The sequence below is a fragment of the Macaca thibetana genome, chromosome Y, assembly GCF_024542745.1.
Source record: "Macaca thibetana thibetana isolate TM-01 chromosome Y, ASM2454274v1, whole genome shotgun sequence".
NCBI classification, from domain to species: Eukaryota; Metazoa; Chordata; class Mammalia; order Primates; family Cercopithecidae; genus Macaca; species Macaca thibetana.
This window is the reverse complement of record NC_065599.1, coordinates 13,894,899-13,916,723: the sequence shown is the minus strand read 5'-3', so window position 1 is coordinate 13,916,723 and position 21,825 is coordinate 13,894,899.

The following is a 21,825-nucleotide window of genomic DNA, read 5'->3' as shown; positions in this document are numbered from 1 at the left end:
CCTGGATCCTGCACGCTAGCCAGGAAAGGAAGCACCTTCATTAAACACACTCTGCACTCATCTGAAATCAGCTTCACACATTCACAGGGAGAAGTCTTCATCAAGAAGAAATCGTGTTTATGCCTGTAGAAGAGCAGCCACTGCCACAACAGCGTACTCAAGTATTTCCTTTTCCGAAAACAAAATAGTTATTTGCATGGAAGGAGAAGAGAGATCTCGGGTGTGGAGACCAAGGTCTGAGCAGAAGTGGATTTAGGAGGAGGAGGAGCTCTGGAGAGAAGAGAATTTCAGAGCTCAACTAGGGCCTGTGGCTTTTGTGTAGGCCACTGAGTCAAATCTTCTAGGAGTACGGACAGATCTGTGCAGCCTAGAGATTGGATGGATTTTTATCAGTTATGCAGAGCTGGGAGCAGGATACACCTCATCCCTGTTTCTGGGCCAAAAATCTCTCTATGAGCCTACTTGCTCTAAATTGACCACACCTGATCTGTCCCACCTGCTTTCAATAGAGCACACCTGATTGACCCTGCCCGCTTTATGTATTCCACACCTGCTTTATCTTATCCCACGTGCTTTTAGATCACCCAACCTGATTGACTCTACGTGCTCTACCTAAACACACCTGATTAATCCCACCTGCTTTCAATAGAGCACACCTGATTGACCCTGCCTGCTTTGACTAGGCCTCATCGCAGATTCCGCCCGCTTTCAATACACTGCACCTGATTGACCCTGCCTGCATTATGTCGACACATCTGATCAATCCCACTACTTTCAACAGACCACACCTGCTTTATTTCACCTGCTTTAAATACACCACGCCTGCTTTATCTCAGCTTGTTTAAATAGAGCATACCTAATTGACCTTGCCTGCTTAATGTAGACCACATCTGCTTGAAATCACCCATACCTGATTGACTACATGCGCTACATAAACCATGCCTGATCAATCCCACCTGCTTGAAATCATCATACCTGATTGACTCTACATGCTCTAAATAAACCACACCTGATCAATCCCGTCTGCTTTAAGTAGACCATGCCTGACTGACCCTGCCTGCTTTGAATAGTCCACATCTCAGTGATTCCACCAATATGCCACACCTGATTGATCCTGCCTGCTTTATGCAGACCCATCTGATCAATCCCACTGCTTTCAATAGACCACACCTGCTTTATCTCACCTGCTTTAGACCATGCCTGCTTTATCGCATCTACTTTAAATCATCCATAGCTGATTGAGTCTACATAGACTCTGCATCAACCACACCTGAGTAATCCCACCTGCTTTAAATACAACATCCCTGATCGACCCTGCCTACTTTGAATAAGCCACATCTCAATGATTGCACCTGCTTTAAAGGCACCACACCCGATTGACCCTGCCTGGTTTATGTAGACACATCTGATCAATCCCACTGCTTTCAATAGACCATGCCTGCTTTATCTCACCTGCTTTAAATCATCCATACCTGACTCTACGTGCTCTAAATAAACCACATCTGATCAATCCCACTGCTTTCAATAGACCATGCCTGATTGGTACACACCTGGTTTAAATCATCCATACCTGACTCTACGTGCTCTAAATAAACCACATCTGATCAATCCCACTGCTTTCAATAGACCATGCCTGATTGGTACACACCTGGTTTAAAGGCCACACCCAATTGACCCCCACATGCTGTAAATCAACCACAACTGATGAAGCCTACCTGCTTTAAATTGGCCACATCTGATTTATCCCACGTTCTTGGAACCACACCTGATTTATCCCACCTCTTTTAAATAGATCACATCTAATTGACCCTAATGCTCTAAATAAGTGACACCTGATTGACCCCACGTGCTGTAAATAGATCACGCATCATTTATCCCACCAGCTTTAACTGAACTACAGCCACTATGGAAAACAATGTGGAGATCCCTTAAAGAACTGAGAGTAGATCTACCATTTGATCCAGCAATCCCACTCCTGGGTATCTACCCAGAGGAAAAGAAGGCATTATATGAAAAAGACTTGCCCACACATGTTTATAGCAGCACCATTTGCAATTGCAAAAATATGGAACCAACCCAAATGCCCATCAATCAACAGGTGGATAAAGAAAATGTGATATATCTATACCATGGAATACTACTCAGTCATAAAAAGGAATGAAATAATGGCATTTGCAGCAACCTGGATGGAATTGGAGACCATTATTCTAAGTGAAGTAACTCAGGAATGGAAAACCAAAGATCGTATGTTCTCACTCATAAGTGGCAGCTAAGCTATGAGGACGCAAAAGCATAGGAATGATACAATGGACTTTGGCAACTCAAGGGAAAGGGTGGGAGTGGGGTGAGGGATCAAAGATGACACATTGGGTACAGTGTACACTGCTTGGGTGACGGGTGCACCAAAATCTCAGAAATCACCACTAAAGAACTTATCCATGTACCCAAACACCACCTGCTCACCAATACCTATTAAAATTAAATAAACTACACCTGATTGAGCACACCTGCTTTAAATCATCTTCCCAAACATACTTAGACAGACTCAGCCCTGGTTCTGAAGAGAACAGCTCGAGGGCCCACACAATCTGAAAGGGAACTAGGGAACTCAGTCAGGACTTGTCCTCTTTCCTCGTTAAGGTCATGACGGAAGAACCGCAGCTGAGTCTGCAAGGCAGGTCTGAACACACCGTGCTCTCAAGATAGCTCTAGAAACTCAATCCCACTCTTTTTCTTCCCTCATTAATTATAGTCCATTCTGCATTAAGGAGACAGATGTATTCCCCTAAATCACTGTGCTATGCAAAAAACACTCACTAATAACCACAGGGCTTGTGGAAAAACCATGGTGTGGAGCAGCCCTCAAATATGTTATCACTGATGCAAATAATATACAATTTGTCAATTAAAAATGAATAAATAGGGCTCGGTGCAGTGGCATCCCAGCACTTTGGGAGGCTGAGGTGAGTTGATCACTTGAACCCAGGAGTTTGAGACCAGCCTGGGCAACTTAGCAAAACCCTGTCTCTACAAAAATACATGAAATTAGCCAGGCATATTGGTGCGCACCTGTAGTCCCAACTACTCAGGAGGCAGAGGTGGGAGGATCACCTGAGCCCAGTAGGTCGAAGCTGCAGTGAGCTGAGATCACACCACTGCACTTCAGTCTGGGTGACGGAGCAAGACCCTCTCTCAAAAAGAAAAAGAAAAAGAAAGAAATAAACAAGGAGATAAAAGACTGTTAACATTGTAACATAGTTTTGCATGTGCTAAATTGTTAAGGCATATGTAAACGTTACAATATATGTCAGCAGACCTTACCCAGAAAAAGACCTGATGTTGGCTGGTGCACATGGGCCTCAGAAGGGTAGCCACTTGGGAGATATTGTAAAGTTGAGGAAGGCAATGCTATGGTCTAAATGTTTGTATCACCCCCAAAATTCCTGTATTGAAACCCTCACCCCAAGGTGCTGGTGTTAGGAGGTGGGCTCTTTGGGAAGTGATGAGGTCGTGAGGGTGAAGCCTCATGGATGGGATTAATGCCCTTATAAAAAACACCCAGAGAGCTCCCTTGTCCCTTCCACCATGTGAGGACAAAGCAAGAAAGCACCATCTATGAACCAAAAAGCCAGTCCTCCCCAGACACTGAATCTGCCACACAGTGATCTTGAACTTCTAGCCTGCAGAACTGTGACCAGTAAACGTCTGTTGTTTAAACCACCCAGACTGTGGTATTTTGTTATATAGCAGCCTGAATGCAGTAAAACAGGCAGAAAAATGGATGTGCATGCTGCTCCTAAGACACCTGTAAACTGAGGAAGTGGGTATATGTTTGAGGTGTGGACGTGTGTGCTTTTTCTTTATTCAGGTGACGCTTTCTGGTGATGCAATTCTCTTTGCTCACCTGTGGGTTTTGTTGTTGTTGTTGTTGTCTTACTTTGTTGTGTGTGGAGAAGATTATGCAAAATCCAACGCAAAATGTGCAGTATGTTCAAGTGTGCCCTCATATGTCAATTGCATTGGAACCCATTTGTGTTTTCCAAACAAATGTTATGGAACAATTGAGTGTTCATTATGTGTGTATGTGTGTGTGTGCATGTGTGTGTGTGCCTGTGAGAGTGAAAGAGAGAGAGAGAGTTAAATCCACCCATTGCTTTTTCTTCCACGTGTCAAGGATAATACTAAGCTTTAACAAGTCAATGCAATACAATAAAATGCAAAATATAATGCCATGAACGAGATAACACAACGTAACACAGCACACTACACTACAGATGATTCCTCCCAGGTTTGAGTGATATTCTCCTTCCCCTACAGTGGGTCTATGCTTGTCTTCTAACTGAGCATGTGTGCACACACACGCACGCACACACACATACATGCATTCCCATCCCCCCCCAGTGAGAAGATACATTACTTTTCTTCTTCTTCTTTGTTTCTTTGAGATGGAGTCTCACTCTGTCTTCTAGGCTGGAGTACAGTGGCACAATTTCAGCTCACTGCATCCTCTGCCTCCTGGGTTCAAGTGATTCTCCTGCCTCAGCCTCCTATCTGGGATTACAGGTGCCCACCACCACACCTGACTAATTTTTGTATTTTTAGTAGATATGGGGTTTCACCATGTTGGTCAGGCTGGTCTTGAACTCCTGACCTCAGGTGATCTGCCTGCCTTGGCCTCCCAAAGTGCTGGGATTACAGATGTGAGCCACTGTGTCCAGCCACATGACTTTTCTGATACCTTTTCTATTGCTTACATATTTGTTATTTTCATTCAAAAGTGCCTTCCTTTTGCCTGGAGCAGTTAGCTGATGACTAAATAGTTGCAGAATGAAAACGCACTTGAAGGCGTTGTCAGGAAGTCCTACCAAGGCTGTTTTCTTTGGCGGTGACCAATTTTTTCTCCCGGGGAGACAAGCAGGGCCAATAAATCAGGGATATTTTAGGAACTTCAAGGAGAAAACTGAGTGGAAGATGGTGAGAGAATTATTCCTACCCAGAGGGCTTTGGAGAAGGTGAGAATCATGGGACCAGAGCCTGTTGCACAGGAGTGAAGAGTCCTGGGTGGTGTTGAAGTTGGCCAAGTACATGTGTCCTGAAAGTTAAATATTGAGCCAAAAATGCATTAACAGCCACTTCCATTAGCGGTGTGTGTGTGTGTGTGTGTGTGTGTGTGTGCAGGATTGGTGGAAATTTAAGCAGGATGCATAGGAAGTTGCTGTTTATAAGGGGGCTGTATCCATCTGCTAGGGCTGCCATGACAAAGAGCCACAGACCGGGTGGCTTGAACAACAGAAATTTATTTCCCCACTGTCCTGGAGGCTGAAAGTCTGAGATCGAGGTGTGGGAAGTGCTGGTTCCGCCTGAGGCCTCTCTCCTTGGCTTGCAGACACCATCTTCTCCCTGTGTGCTCACATGGTCCTCCCTCTGTGCAGGTCTGTGTCCAAATCTCCTCTTCTTATGGGAACTCTAGTCTTATTGGATTAGGGCCATTCATAATGACCTCATTGTACCGTAACTATCTTTTTAAATACCCTGTCTCCGAATAAAATCACATTCTAAGATACTGAGACTTAGGGCTTCAGTGTGGACATTTTAGGGGCACATAATTAACTCTGTAACAGAAGATGGAGATATTTTTCCTTCCAAAAAGCTATCATCTGCATTGGGATGTCAGGTTCATACAGACACACTGAAATGTGCACTTTTTAATTTTGTCTCCATCAAGAAAAAAATGCAACCCTTGCTTTTGTAGTTATTATGGGAGAGTGGAAAAATTATTCCACAAATTCCAAATGAAACCAAAAGAATGCTTGCATTTTTCTCTTTTAGCACTTCCAACACAGTCTTTGTCAGCCTCTGTTCATACCAGCAAAGGGAGGGGCAGAAAAAAGCGGGGAAACCCAACTTATGCTCCATGCTCAGGGAAAGGCCTCCTTACATTGTTAGATTCCATTGATCGACTTTGGTGAGCAGCTCCTTTACATCGACTTTCTGGGATGTGGGTCCATGCCTCACCTTCACTCACCCACCTACAAACATGCCCCAGAGATAGAATGGGCTGCAGCCCCCAAGCCTTCAAAACCAAGGCAGGAAATTCCTCCTAGAGCCAATTCACTGCCGGGTAAGTGTTTAATCCAACAGATACATTGTAAGACATGAAGTATGCATGGTGCATATTTAAGATAAGGTGAAACAGCAAAATAAATTATCAATAGAGTAAGAAGAAAACCTACAGAATGGGGAAAACATTTGCAAAGTATGCAGTGGACAAAGGACTAATATCCAGAATCTATAAGGAACTTAAACAAGTCAACAAGAAAAAAAAAAAACCAAAACAAATAATCCATTAAAAAGTCAGCAAAGGACATGAACATACAGATTTCAAAAGAAGACATACATGAATCCAACAATCATATGAAAAAAAGCTCGACATCACTGATCATTAGAGAAGTGAAAATCAAAACCACAATGAGAGAGCATCTCACACCAGCAAGAATGGCTTTAAAAAATGAAAAAACAACAGATGCTGGTGTGGCTGCAGAGCAAAGGGAACACTTACACACTGCTGGTGGGAATGTAAATTAGTTAAGCCCCGGTGGGAAGCAGTTTTGAAATTTCTCAAAGATTTAGAAATAGAACTACCATTCCACCCAGCAATTTCATTACTGGGTAGCCACCCAGAGGAAAATAAATCATTCTACCACAGACACACATGCACTTTTATGTTCCTTGCAGCACTATTCACAATAGCAAAGACATGGAGTCAACCTAAGGGCCCATCAATGGTGGACTGGATAAAGAACATTTGGCACATATACACCACGGAATACTACACAGTCATGATAAAGAATGAAATCATGTCCTTTGCAGAAACATGGGTGGAGCTGAAGGCCATTATTCTAAGTGAATTAACACAGCAGCAGAAAATCAAATACCACATGTTCTCACTTATAATTGGGAGCTAGACATTGAGTATACAAGGACACAAAGATAGAAACAGTAGACACTGGGGATTCCAAAAGCAGGAAGGAAGAGAAGAGGAGAAGGGTTGAAAAAGTACTTATTGGGTACCAGGCTCACTACCTGAATGACGGGTTCATTAGGAGCCGCAACCTCAACATCATGCAATATACTCAGGTCAGAAACTTACACATGTACCCCCTGAATCTAAAATAAAATAAGTATCAATAAAAGATAAGGTGAAACTTCAAGGATACCTACACTGGCATGGATCAAAGGGATACTTGGAACTACATTTTTAGATTCCAGGAGAATATAATCTTTCCCTGCTATGTGCATTTGCATACATTGGCTTCTTATGAGATGCCACATATCTTGAACACTTATGTATCCCATTCATGGTTAAGTTTTATCAACTGAAAAACAGGAACTCTATACCCATCTTGCCAATGGCTATGAGAATAAGTGATACTTGCTATGATGCAATTAACCCCAGCCTGACCCATGCCCAGCACTCACTTGGGGGTGGTTATTACTATATTTCTCTCCAAATGGAAAGAAGAATGTGGACCTCTCCTAAATCACTTGGCTTGTCGGTCCTGCCTTCTCATATTAGACTTAAACAGTTATTGAAGCTTTAGCCTAGAATAGAATGATTTTGTATTAGTCCGTTCTCATGCTGCTAATAAAGACATACCCAAGAGTGGGTAATTTATAAAGAAAAAAGATGTCCAATGGACTTACAGTTTCACATGGCTGGGGAGGCCTCACAATCATGGAGGAAAATGAAGGAAGAGCAAAGGGACTTCTTACATGGTGATGGGCAAAAGAGAGAGGAGAGAGGACTTATAAAGAGAGAGGACTTACAAAGAGAGAGGAGCTCCTCTTTTAAACCCATCAGATCTTGTGAGACTTATTCACTATCACAAGAGCAGCATGGGAAAGACCTGTGCATATGATCCAATTACTTCCCACCAGGTCCCTTCCATGACACGTGGGAATTGTGGGAACTACAGTTCAAGATGAGATTTGAGTGGTGACACAGGCAAACCAAAACACAGTTCTTTTGCGAAATTTCTTATTCATCGAAGCACTTAAAGAGATTTGGGTCTTAAAATATATTTTTTGAATAATTTCAGTTTAGGGCCAATCACATCGTTTGCTAAGCAAATGGTGCTGAATTAGTTTTCCTACAACAGATGCATTTGTATTCCTAACTGATATCTCTTAAAGTGAGTTGAATTTGGGACTGGTATTGAATTGCTTTTAATGCTTTATTATTATTTCCTCGAGCCTGAAGGATCTGTTTGCAAATGTAGCAGTTTCAAGATAAATGTACAAAGACCATCTTTCCATTGCCTCTCAAATAATTTTTAATACTTTTTAAAAATTAGGGTAAGAATAGTCTGGATTCTTTTCAATACTACTGTTTTTTAGATTATGCATGTTCCTTCAGAATGTTTCATTTTTATCAGATTAGTCAGCAATTGGCAAATGACTAAAATTTTTATCAAAAGCATTTACTCAATGGCTCAGACACATTTTTAAACTACAGGAATATGGTCATCTTTTGTACTGTTTTGTTTTACTTCATGGATTAATGTTCACAGTGTTGAGTGATTCCAGGACATGAAATATGGTGTCCTTCCTCTTCCTGGCTTTTATTCTTCTCTTTCTTCCAGAGTAGACACATTCCTGGAAGTGAGTGGGAGTGAAGCACACAGCATTTTGTATGCTGTGGTGGGGACCTTCCCAGCTACTATCAATAGACTATTTCAGTGTCATCCAATTTCTCTTCTGTAATGACTCATGGAGTCCTTGTGCTGAGCCATGAGCCTCGTTGTCTATAAAGAGGTTTTGTCCACCCCAGTCTATTGGCCAAGACCTACATGGTTTACCATTAGCTCTTTCAAATAGCTTAAAAAAGTATGCTAGTCACAGCCCTTCTGCTTTTCAATTTCCTTCCAGGATAATGTTCATGGATACCATATGACCTGTGTTGGTGTGAGCTAAAATTATCCAGCCATCAAGTTGAACATGGACACCTCAGGTACTTCTCTGTGTATCTTTTTTCCTACCCGGTGCATCTTGCTCAGATAGCTAGAATAGAATTCTCAGGAGATCATTTTTGTCTGTTCAAGATAGTCCCTGTAACAACCTTCCCTTAGTGGTCAGCTCTATTAACTGTTTGCTGCTGTTAGAATGTAATAAGATTATGGAAAACAACTCGTAAAAACCAAACGATTCTCAGACACAGATTCTAGATCCTTCTGATGGCCTCGCAGATCCGGAGACCCTACAATGGATTAGACATAGTGAGAAGCACTACGCGTATGTTATCTCAATGAATCCTTAGGACCTATGATAGTGGCCACTATTCATTTGTGCCACTGCCTGGCCTCTCTAGAAAACAGTACCCTTGGGGAAGTGGTGGGGATTTTGATCTCAGAGAAACAGGAATAAAGGAAGAGGGGAAAGTGCTGGGAAAGAAGGCAAGAAAGCCAGTGGAAGGGAGGGTGCCCTGAGCTGTCCCTGGCTTTGTAGATAATTCAGCTGACTATGTTGTCTCTTGAGAAGACCTTTTGGAATCATGGTGCACCTGTGATGTTCCAACAAACCGGGGTGGAAAGTAGAGTTTTTCCCACCAATTTCCTTCCATCTCCTGCGCCATTTGGCCAAAGGTTGCCCTATGGCCAGTTAAGTCCATCCTTTGAGTAGCATCCCCTGGTTCCTCCAGGGACCATTGGGAAAATGAGATTCACGACCCAGGGCTTGGTGCTACATCTGAGTCAAGAGGTGTTGGGAAGAGCCCAGGGCCTCTCCCTGGCTGGGGCCTGTAGGGGCCAAGGGAAAACGTCTCCTTTGCCCTGCGAAGATTCACTGAAAAATCAACAAAGGGCGGCTGAATAGGAGCAAAGGCATACAAATATATTAACTTGCACATGGAGGAGAATCACAGAGTGATGACCCCAATTCCCCAATGAAGTGTAGAAGCTTATACACCATCTTGAAGTTACAGAAAGAAAGGGATCAAAAAGAGCATGGTCAAAAACAGGTTTTTTTTTACAGAAAGAGCATGGTCAAAAACAGGTTATGGTGGTGAATCAGGTTATGATGGCCAGGCAGGTTATGGGAGAGGGAGAAGAAGAGGTCTGGCTAGCAAAGAGGGTCATGTTATGTAGATGAAACTTCACAGGTAATAGCCCCCAGAGAGAATAAATGGCAAATGTTTCATTCCAACTTGAGAGTATTAGACTCAGTTCATCTTTTTTAGACCCAGACAAGGAAAGGCCTCAGAAGAGGCCTGGTTACATCAATGCAGATTCTCTACAGGTGCAAATCTCCCCACTAAATACAGTTTTGCAGGGCTGCTTCTGTTTGCTGGCCCTCTGACTGCCATCCCAAAATATGCCAAAGAAGTATATTTTGATGTAAAATATTTTTATTTTCTTCAGGCCTCAGCATTAAAACAAGCTTGGCCCATGTGGAATCTGTCAAGCAGTGGCCACTGGGGCAGAATGGTTCTCCAGGGACCCTGAAGACGAGCAAGGCAGGAGGATGGGAGGCCAAACATTAGAACAATCAGATCCAGACTCCCTTTTTCAAATGTGGAAACTAAACAAGTAACAAGCCAACCCTACCAATCATCATTATCATCATCACCATCATCACCGTTACCATCACCATTATAACTCACCATCATCACCATCACCATCACCATCATCATCACCATCAGCATCACCATCATCACCATCATTATCACCACCATCATTATCACATATCATCATTATCATTACTATCACCATCATCGTTATCACCACCACCATTATCATCATCACCATCATCACCATCATTACCATCACCACCACCACCATCATCACCATTACTATCATCATCACCACCATCACCACCACCATCATCCTCATCACCATGACCATCACCACCACCATTATCATCACCATCATTATCATCACCATCACCACCACCATCATCACTATCATCATCATCACCATCATCACCATTACTATCATCACCATCACCACCATCACCACCATCATTATCACCATCACTACCATCACTGCCATCATCATCACCACCACCATTATCTTCACCATCATCGTCATCACCATCATCACCATCACTGTCATCAACATCATCATCATCACCAACACCACCAGCACTATCATCACCATCATCATCACCATCACCACCATCATTATACCATCATCACAATCACCACCAGCACTATCATCATCATCACCACCATCACCATGACTATCATCAGCATCATCACCATAACCACCACCATCGTCATCAGCAGCATCACCACCACCACCATCATCACCATCACCAACATCATCATCATCACCATCACAATCATCATCATCATTGGCAAATGGTGACTTGGACTCAGAACTATGTCAGCTGAAGACTCAGCAGTTTCAGAGACCTAATGTAACAAGGTAAAATGATGCCTGAATTTCCTTATATAACTGACCTAGGCACTTGGATTCAGGAACAAAGTATTTCCCTTTCCCATTGTAAGGTCTTTAAGGTACTGATTTTAAAAATCCTCTAATTCTTTCTATCTCTCCATCCTCCGTTTCTTTCCATTTCTGTATAGCAGCAGCTTTCCTAAAACTGCCCTGGTTAAGTTGATCCTCCATTATATAGTTATTTATGGCCTACCATGAGATAGTCCCTTCCCATCCCATAAGACAGAAGGAGGGATCCCTGTATCTTTTCCTTCCCTGGGTCAAGCAGCCAATCCCAAATTCACTAGAGTTAATCTAGTAAACGCATTTTATTGTATATATTATTGCTCATGGAGTCCCAGCTCTTCTTACTTTATCACAGTAGACCCACATCTTAGCAGATTTGTAACAAAATAGTAAGAGTGACCCATTCATTTAAAACTCATTGTTTCAGAATTTTAGCAGATGCTTTTCAACTTGTTTCATTAACCTTCAACAAAGTTCTGTGAAGTAAATGAAATTGAACAATTATTTCACACATGCACACACACACACATACAGAATGAAGGCACAGAAACTTAGCAAAGATCACGCAGCAAAACATAACAGAGAAACAGAGATGGAAATTCACAGGACTGCATGCCTATTATAGGGACCTTCCAGCAAGCTTAATTCAGGCCCTATAAAGTAATTTTGGAACAAGATATTTATAAAGCTATCACCTACTCTAGCTCCTTAGATTTCTGTACCAGAAATGTTTATAATGATTTGCCCCAATACTGAGCTTATCTGGTGCTCACAGTCTTTGAGGCAACTAGACAAATTCGTTTTAGAGCCAGGATCTCTTGACTTGCAAACATGCATGATCAAGTTGGGTTCACTCTTTTCCTGAGTCTTGAGGTTGGCTTCATCCATGTGGGTTTGGACATGCCTCCAGCCTTAGACAGATGAAGAAAACTCACTCAGATGGAAAGAACAGAACCCGGTCATCTGGCCTTTCTCATCCCTGAGAGTCCCCTAACCACACAGTGCTTATCATGAGTGTTGGGCCTGCCTTCCATTTATGTGCAAAGGCAAAAGCCATTACCTGGTTTCATTTATCATTCTTTCCCCCTGAAAATTCTTGGCTCTGTTCTATCTCACATGCTGACCTTGGAGGAAATTGCTGCAGCCCCTTCATGCCTAAATCTGTCCAAGCTGCAGCACCAGACAGGGCTCGTTGACTTTCGCGTAGACACAAACCCTACTGTTTCCGTGGATGTTGGAAGCCCATCTCTCCTGGGGAGGCCTTTCAGCAAACACACAATTGCCTTTCTAGCTTATAAAAACACACACCCTCGAGGAATGTCAGCTTATATGCTGTTGGTAGGAATGTAAATTAGTACAACCTCTACAAAAAATAGTATGGAGCCATCTCAAAGAACTAAACATAGAAGTACCATTTGATTCAACAATCCCACTACCCAAAGGGGAAAAAAATCATGCCAAAAGATAACCTGCATGCGTGTGTTTATCACAGCACCATTCACAATAGCAAATTCATGGAACCAGCCTAAGTGTCCATCAGTGGATGAGAAGATAAAGAAACTGTGGCATATATATAATACACAATGGACTACTCTTCAGCCACAGGAAGAATGAAGTCATGTCTTTTTGAAGTAACATGGATGGAATGAGGGGCGTTATCCTTAGTGAAATGACTCAGAAACAAAATGTCAAATACCGCGTGTTGTCACTTATAAGTAGGAGATAAACAATGTGTACACATGGACATAGAGTGTGGGATAATAGACATTGGAGACTGGGAAAGGTGGGAGGGTCGTGGGTCTCTATAAGTAATGAGAAATTACTTATAGGTACAATGTAGATTATTCAGGTGATCGATGCACTAAAAGCCCTCCTCCACCACTATGTAATATATCCATGCAACATCACTGCACTTGTACTTCCTAAATTTGTATAAAATTTTTTTTCTTGAGACTGAGTCTTGCTCTGTCACCCAGGCTGGAGTGCAGTGGTGCAAATTTGGCTCACTGTATCCTCTGCATCTCTTGTTTAAATGATTCTCATGCCTCAGCCTCCCAAGTAGCTGGGATTACAGGTGTACACCACCATGCCCGGCTAATTTTGGTATTTTGGTATTTTTAGTAGAGACGGGGTTTCACCATGTGTGTCAGGCTGGTCTCAAATTCCTGACCTCAAGTGATCTGCCTGCCTCGGCCTCTCAAAGTGCTGGGATTACAGATGTGAGCCACTGCACCCGGCTCATATTTAATTTTTTTTTTTCTTTGAGATGGAGTTTCACTCTTGTCACCCAGGCTAGAGTGCAGTGGTGCTATCTTGGCTCACTGCAACCTCTGCCTCTCAGGTTCAAGTGATTCTCCTGCCTCAGCCTCCCAAGTAGCCAGGATTTCAGGCGCCACCACCATGCCCAGCTAATTTTTATATTTTTAGTAGAGACTGGGTTTTACCATGTTGGCCAGGCTGGTCTCGAACTCCTGACCTCAGGTGAGCCACCAACCTTAGCCTTCCAAAGTGCTGGGATTACAGGCGTGAGCCACTGCGCCTGGCCTAAAAATTGCTGTTTTAATAGATTTGGTTAACATAAAGGACACACTGAAGAGATTTAAGGTTTAGTGTATGCTTATATTAACATATTCAATGCATAATTTATACATACTTTAAGGCAATTTATATGCGGTTTATAAATTATAACACATGCAATTTAATATATAACACATTCTTTCCATACAGAAGAAAGAAGGAAATCGTGTCTTTTGCAGCAACGTAGATGGAACTGGAGGCCATTATCTTAAGTGAAACAATTCAGGTCAAACACCACATGTTCTCACTTATGGGTGCGAGCTGAATAACGAGGCACACATGAACACAGAGAGTGGAATAACAGACAATAAAGACACAGAGGGTTGGGGGGGTGAGGGATGAGAAATTACTTAATGGGTACAACGTTAACTATTCAGTTGGTGGGTTTACTAAAAGCCCAGATTTCTCTACTGTGCAATAAATATATCTATGCAAGAAAACTGCACTTACACCTCTTACATTGTTACCAAAAAGCCAGGGCTTCCTTTAATTTGTAATGTGTGTGGATAAAAACAATATCACTTTGTAACTTCTACCATTCAGACATGAAAGCTTGTGAATGATAAGTTTAAACTCATCTCCCTCACCTCATTTCCACCTGGGCTCCCTGGAGCTCCCCATGGACAGTTTCTGAAGCTACTTTGTGGTTTTTCTGAAATGCAGGATGCTGTATTTATAATATAATATCTCATTACACCAATTATATGACCGAGGAACGCTGACATTTCAGTGGAAATACTCTGCCAAAATGATTCTCTCAGCAGTTGTTCATAAAGTCCAACGTCAGTGCCAAGATTGGGAAAGAGCATTCTCATTGTGTCTTGTTGCTTTTGACCTTCTGCTACGAGCAGATTAAAAAAAAAAAAAAAAGTACTCTTTTCTTTTTGAATTGTAATGCTTTACTAAAAATCTAAATTTAAAATGTTAAGTGTGGATTAAATATATAAAATTATTTCTTTCTTTTTTTTTTTTTTTTTTTTGAGATGGAGTCTCACTCTGTTGCCCAGGCTGGAGCGCAGTGGCACGATCTTGGCTCACTGCAATCTCCGCCTCCTGGGTTCAAGCCATTTTCATGCCTCAGCCTCCTGAGTACCTGGGAATATAGGTGTGCGCCACGACACTTGACTAATTTTTTATATTTTTGGTAAAGACAGGATTTTGCCATGTTGGCCAGGCTGGTCTCGAACTCTTGACCTCAAGTTATCCACCCACCTCTGCCTCCCAAAGTGCTGGGATTACAGGCATGAGCCACAGCGCCTGGCCTATAAGCGGTGGCTCACACCTGTAATCCCATCACTTTGGGAGGTGGGGACAGGCAGATTGCTTGAGCTCAGGAGTTTGAGACCAACCTGGGCAACATGATGAAACCCCGTCTCTACTAAAAATACAAAAAACATGAGCCGGGTGTAGTGGCACGTGGACCTGTGGTCTCAGCCACTCAAGAGGGTGAGGTGGAAGGATTGCTTGAGTCCGGGACATCAAGGCTGCAGTGAACAGTAATCACGCCACTGCACTCTAGCCTGGGCAACAGAGCAAGACTGTCTCAAAAAAAAAAAAAAAAAGTATATTAAATTGCATGTGTTATAATTTATAAAGCATATAATGTCTTAAATATGTATAAATTATGCATTGAATATGTAAATACAGGCATACATGAAACCTTAAATCTCCTCAGTGTACCTTTCTTGTTAACCAAATCTATTAAAATAACAATTTAAAAAAAAATTTTTATAAATGTAGGAGGTACAAGTGCAAAAATCTGCACATAACTGTTGGCTCCCCAAAACTTAACTACTAATAGCCTACTACTGATTGGAAGCCTTACTGATAACATAAGCAGTTGATTGATATGTATTTTGTATGTTATGTTCACTATATACTGCATTCTTTCAATAAAGCAAGCTAGATAAAAGGAAATCATAATGAAGGGAAAGTATATTTGCCATTCATTAAATAGAAATAGATCATCATGTTGCGTGGGCGTATTAGGTAGTGGTAAAGTGTGGGCTTCCAGTGTATCTAGAACCCAAATAATGTACATTGTACCTATAAGTAATTTCTCATCCATCACCCCGACCCTCCCATCCTTCCCAGGCTCCAAAGTCTATGATTTCACACTCTATGTCCATGTGTACAAATTCTTTATAGCCTACTTATATGTGAGAATGTGCAATATTTGACTCTTCATTTCGGAGTCATTTCCTAAGGATAACAGCCTTCTGTTCCATCCATGTTGCTGCAGATGACAATATTTCATTCTTTTCTTTTTATGGCTGAGTAATTTTCTTTATCTAATCATTCATTGATGGACACTGAGGTTGATTCCACATCTTTGTGATTATGAATAGTGCTGCGATAAATATAGGAGTGCAGGTAACTTTTTGATAGAATTAGTTCTTTTCCTTTGGGTCGATACCGAGTCGTGGGACAAAATAACAATTTTTGAACTTGTTCGTTTAGCAATCTATTTTTCCAGCCATCCAAGAAAAGTATTATAATGTTTTAACTTTATGATGTGCTATTTTAAATTCTGTTCTTTTCTTTTTTCTCAAGAAACAAGGTCAAGGTATTCCTTTAAAATAGGAATATGGTGAATTCCTTTCTTTCCAAACAATTATTATCGTGGTGGCTTCATGAGATCTTTGTTGTGCTGTTAAAAATACATTTTTTTTTTTTTTGAGACAGAGCCTTGCTCTGTCGCCCAGGCTGCAGTGTAGTGGCATGATGTCGGCTCACTGCAACCTCCACCTCCCAGATTTAAGCAATTCTCTTGCCTCAGCCTCCTGAGTAGCTGGACTTACAGGCACATGCCACCACGCCTGGCTAATTTTTGTATTTTTAGTAGAGATGGAGTTTCACCATGTTGGCCAGGCTAGTGTTGAACTCCTGGCCTCAAGTGATTTGCCCACCTCAGCCTCCCAAAGTGTTGGGATGACAGGCGTGAGCCACCATGCCCGGCCAAAATACTTCTTATAATGAAAGAGTATCCATGCCCATTCAGACACAGTGTAAATGGAGTCCTTCTAGGTTCCTGACAAACAGAATTTAACAAATGACATTTTAAAATGTATTTCCTCATAGCACAGGCCATGGCTGACATGCTGCACGGCTAACTGGCTGCCCTGTTATCTCCCAGTCTACCCACATGGGACTTGCAGCAATTGCAGCTTCCAAGACCCAGGGTCAGGTTGCAAAACTGCATTCATGCGTGATGTCGTCCTTCTACCTTGTCTCCCAGTGACGAGTATCCTTTAAGATTCTGTGAATGCAATGGCAATGCTTTTCTTTTTACCTGACAACCTTTAGCTGACTCTAGCTCACATCCATCAGCAAAGAAGGGGAAAGCAGAACATCAAGTAAACACCCAGATCAGACTCTTGATGAAAAATTCCTCTTCTCAAACACACACTGTTGCTGGGACTGTAAATTAGTTCAACCATTGTGGAGAGCAGTGTGGTGATTCCTCAAGAGCTAAAAGCAGGCTGGGCACAGTGACTGCTTCCTGTAATCCCAGCACTTTGGGAGGCCGAGGAGGGTGGATCACCTGAGGTCATGAATTCGAGACCAGCCTGGTCAACATGGCAAAATCCCGTCTCTACTCAAAAAATACAAAAATTAGCTGGTCGTGGTAGCGGGTGCCTGTAATCCTAGCTTCTCAGGAGGCCGAGGCATGAGAATTGTTTGAACCCACAAGGCAGAGGTTAGAATGAGCTTAGATCGTGCCACTACACTCTAACCTGGGCAGAGTGAGACTCCGTCTCAAATTAATTAATTAATTAATAGAGCTGAAAGCAGAATTACTATTTGACCTGGCAGTCCCATTACTGTGTATATACGCAGAGGAATTAAAATAATTCTACAATAAAGATACATAAATGCAAATGTTCACTACAACACTTCACAATAGCAAAGACATGGAATCAACCTAAACGTCCATCAATGACAAAGAAAAAGCGGTACATGTACAACATGGAATACTATGCAGCCACAACAAGGAATGAATTCATGTCTTTTGCAGGAACATGGATCTAGCTGGAGGCCATTATCCTTGGCAAACTAACGCAGAAATGGAAAAGCAAATACCGCATGCTCTCACTTATAAGTGGGAGCTAAATGATGAGAACTTATGAACACAAAGGAGGAAACAACAGACACTGGGATCTACTTGAAGGGGGAGGGTGGGAGGAGGGACAGGAGCAGAAAATGTAATTATTGGGTGCTGAGTTTAATACCTGGGTGATGAAATAATCTGTACAAGAATCCCCCATAGACATGTGTCTACCTATGTAGCAAACCTTCACGTGTACTGATTAAATTTTTTTTTTTTAAAGAAAAATTCCTCTTCTTTAAAAGAGAGGAATCTGGCGGGGATGTTTTTGAGGTCCTATAGAGAAAACCAAGTGTATTTACAAAGTGTCATCAAACTTTTACTGAGCACTTCTATGTTCTGAAAGCTCTATTAGATACTTGCTATTTACAACAACCCAGGAAGTGTTTTTATTTTCATCCCCTTTTTTTCGGGGGGATAAAGGAGTGCAGAAGCTGAGGCTTAACCAGGTAAAACCACACACTTAAGCTGATATAGCTCAGAGGCATTGACCTTTAATACCCAGAAATTCACCTCCAGTATTAACAGCTTCAAGAATTCTCTGTCTGAACCCTTTTTAAAATTTATTTATTTATTTATTTTTAATTTTTTTATTTTAATTTTTTTGAGATAGTCTCACTCTGTGGCCCAGGCTGGAGTGTAGTGGCATGATCTTGGCTTGTTGCAGCCCCGACTTCCCCAGGCTCAGGTGATCCTCCCGCCTCAGCTTCCTGAGTAGCTGGGACTACAGGCACGCACCACCATGTCTGGCTAATTTTTGTATTTTTTGTAGAGATAGGGTTTTGTCATGTTGTCTAGGCTGGTCTCCCACTCCTGGGCTCAAGTGATCTGCCCGTCTCAACCCCCCAAAATGCTGGGATTATAGGCATGAGCCACAATGCCTAGCCTCTATCTGAACTCTTAAAACTAGAAACAGCATGGCAGTGTAAAAATACAAAACAAACATTGACAGGAGGAGTAGAGACAGGAGACCTGTGGAGGTTGTTCTGTCTGCAATGTCTTGCTGTAATATCTGTCTTGCACATGGATAGAAACTCGTAAAATACAAAGATTATAGGTGTAGTATGAGGAGATGTCGTGTGGCCAAGGACGGGGAAGTTCTGTCTTTCCCTTCATTAGTTGGGCTAGAACATAAGAAAGTTCTGTCTTCCCCTTCATTGACTGGGCAGGGGATCAGTGGCCCTAACCCACGCATTGTTAGAGGGTCAACCATACTTGCCAATAAAATATTGGCCTTATTTTTCTGTGCACCCAGATGGCTTTTTTCCCCCTATAACCTGAATTCATGGGTTTTATTTTAGAAAATATATCTAAATAAATGCATGATCTGTTTTGGTTTGTGGAAACTCAGGTTAGAGATAGGAACCTTGCTCATGTTGGAAGAGCTTTAAACATTCTTGGACCCAGTCATCACTCACCTGGCATCTGGGGTTCACCTTCGTACTCCAGGTCATGAAGCAGTTCTGTCCAATGGAACATTCTGCAGTCATGGAAATGTGCTATAATCTGCACAGTTCAATAGCTGGCTAGCTGCTATTGAACACTGAAAACATGGTGGCTAGTGGCGAATAAAGAACTGGATTTTTGATTTTATTTAATGTTAATTCACTTAAGTCACTTAAATCTAAATAGCTACACGCAATTAGTGGCTATCCTGTTACACATTGCAATCCTAGGACCTGTGGGTTTCTGAAATCCTATGCAAAGTCTTTGCAAATATGAGGATTCAAAGTATATCCTGGGCTCGTGATCAATGAGGATGTGAGCATCTCCAAAACAGAATGACCCATGCTGGAAACAAGTGCAATGACTTTATCTGTACAGTTGACCCTTGAACAACATACATTAGATCTGCATAAGTCCACTAATATGTGGATTTTCTTCCACCTCTGCCACTGCTGAGACAGCAAGAACAACCTCTCCTCCTCCTCCTCCTCGTCAACCTACTCAACATGAAGACGTTGATGATAAAGACCTTTATGATGATCCACTTCTATTTAATAAATAGCAAATATACTTTCCCTTCATTATGATTTCCTACTATCTAGCTTGCTTTCTTGAAAGAATATAGCATATAATGAGCATAGCATACAAAATACATGTTAATCAACTGCTTATGTAATCAGTAAGGCTTCCAGTCAGTAGTAGGCTATTGGTAGTTAAGTTTTGGGGAGCCAACAGTTATGTGCAGATTTTTGACTGGGCAGGGGATCAGTGGCCCTAACCCACACATTGTTAGAGGGTCAACCATACTTGCCAATAAAATATTGGCCTTATTTTTCTGTGTACCCAGATGGCTTTTTTCCCCCTAGAACCTGAATTCATGGGTTTTATTTTAGAAAATATATCTACTTTTGAAAACTCATGGACAAACTGAAAAATCTCTCTTGTGGAATGCATTGGGAAGATTCAAGAGTAGGAACTATGTTACTGTCTGTATTATGTTCCCAACGTGGACCATGGTGTCTGAGGCATAGTAGAAGCTTGGTAGCTATAGAGGAAAGGAAGGAAGGAAGGAAAGAAGGAAGGAAGGAAGGAAGGAAGGAAGGAAGGAAAGAAGGAAGGAAGGAAGGGAGAAAGGAAAGAAGAAAGGGAAGGAAAAGGGAGAAAGGAAGAAAGGAAGGAAGGAAGAAAGAAAGTAAGTGAAGAAGGAAGAAAGAAAAAAGGAAGGAAGGGAGGAAGGAAGAATGGAAGGGAGGGAGAAAGGAAGGAAGAAAGAGAAGGAGAAAGGGAGGAAGGAAGGAAGGGAGGGAGGGAGGGAAGGAAATAACAGAGATACAATGAAATAGGCATCTTGATGTGGTGGTTAACTTTTTGCGTCAACTTGACTGAACTACAAGGTGCCCAGAATTCAGTTAAACATTATTTCTGGATGTGTCTGTGAAAATGTCTGCAGATAAGATCAGCAGTTGGTGCACTGTGTGAAGCCGGTTGCCCTCACAGGTGTAGATAGGGGTGATTTAATCCCCTGAAGGTCTAAATATAATAAAAAGAAAAAGGAAGGGAGAATTCACTCTTTCTACCTGACTGCTTGAGCCGGGACGTCAGTCTTCTCCTGCTCTCAGACTAAAACTTAAACCATTGGCCCTTCTGGAGGTGAGGCCTCTCCAGTTGGACTGGAACCCACACCTTCAGCTCTCCTGGGTCTCAGGCCTTCAGACTCAGACTAGAACTCACACTCTTGGCTCTCCTGGGTCTCAGGCTTGTCTGTTGTTTAAGCTGCCCAGTCTATGGTATTTTGTTACAGCAGCCTAAAATGGACCAAGACATCTCGTAAGAAGAGGAGATGAGGACACACACATGCACACAGAGGGATGACCACATGAGGACACATGGAGAAGACCGCATCTACAAGCCCAGGAGAGAGGCCTCAGGAGGAACCAGCCCTGCCCACACCTTGATCTTGGACTTCCATCCTCCACGATGATGGGAAAATAAATGTCTATTGTTGAAGCTCCCCAGCCTTGGGTATTTTATTATGATGCCTCAAACAGACTGATAAACCATCCATTGTTTGTGGTCCAGTGGGGATTCCGAGTGATAGTTTCGCATTGTGTAGAATGAAAGAGCCAAGTCCAGGCAGGAAAGTAAATGAGACAATCTCAAGGTCCTAATGGAACATGGGTTCAATTTCTGTCCCATGGAGGGCATGTGTCAGATTTGGGGGGCGGCACAGGA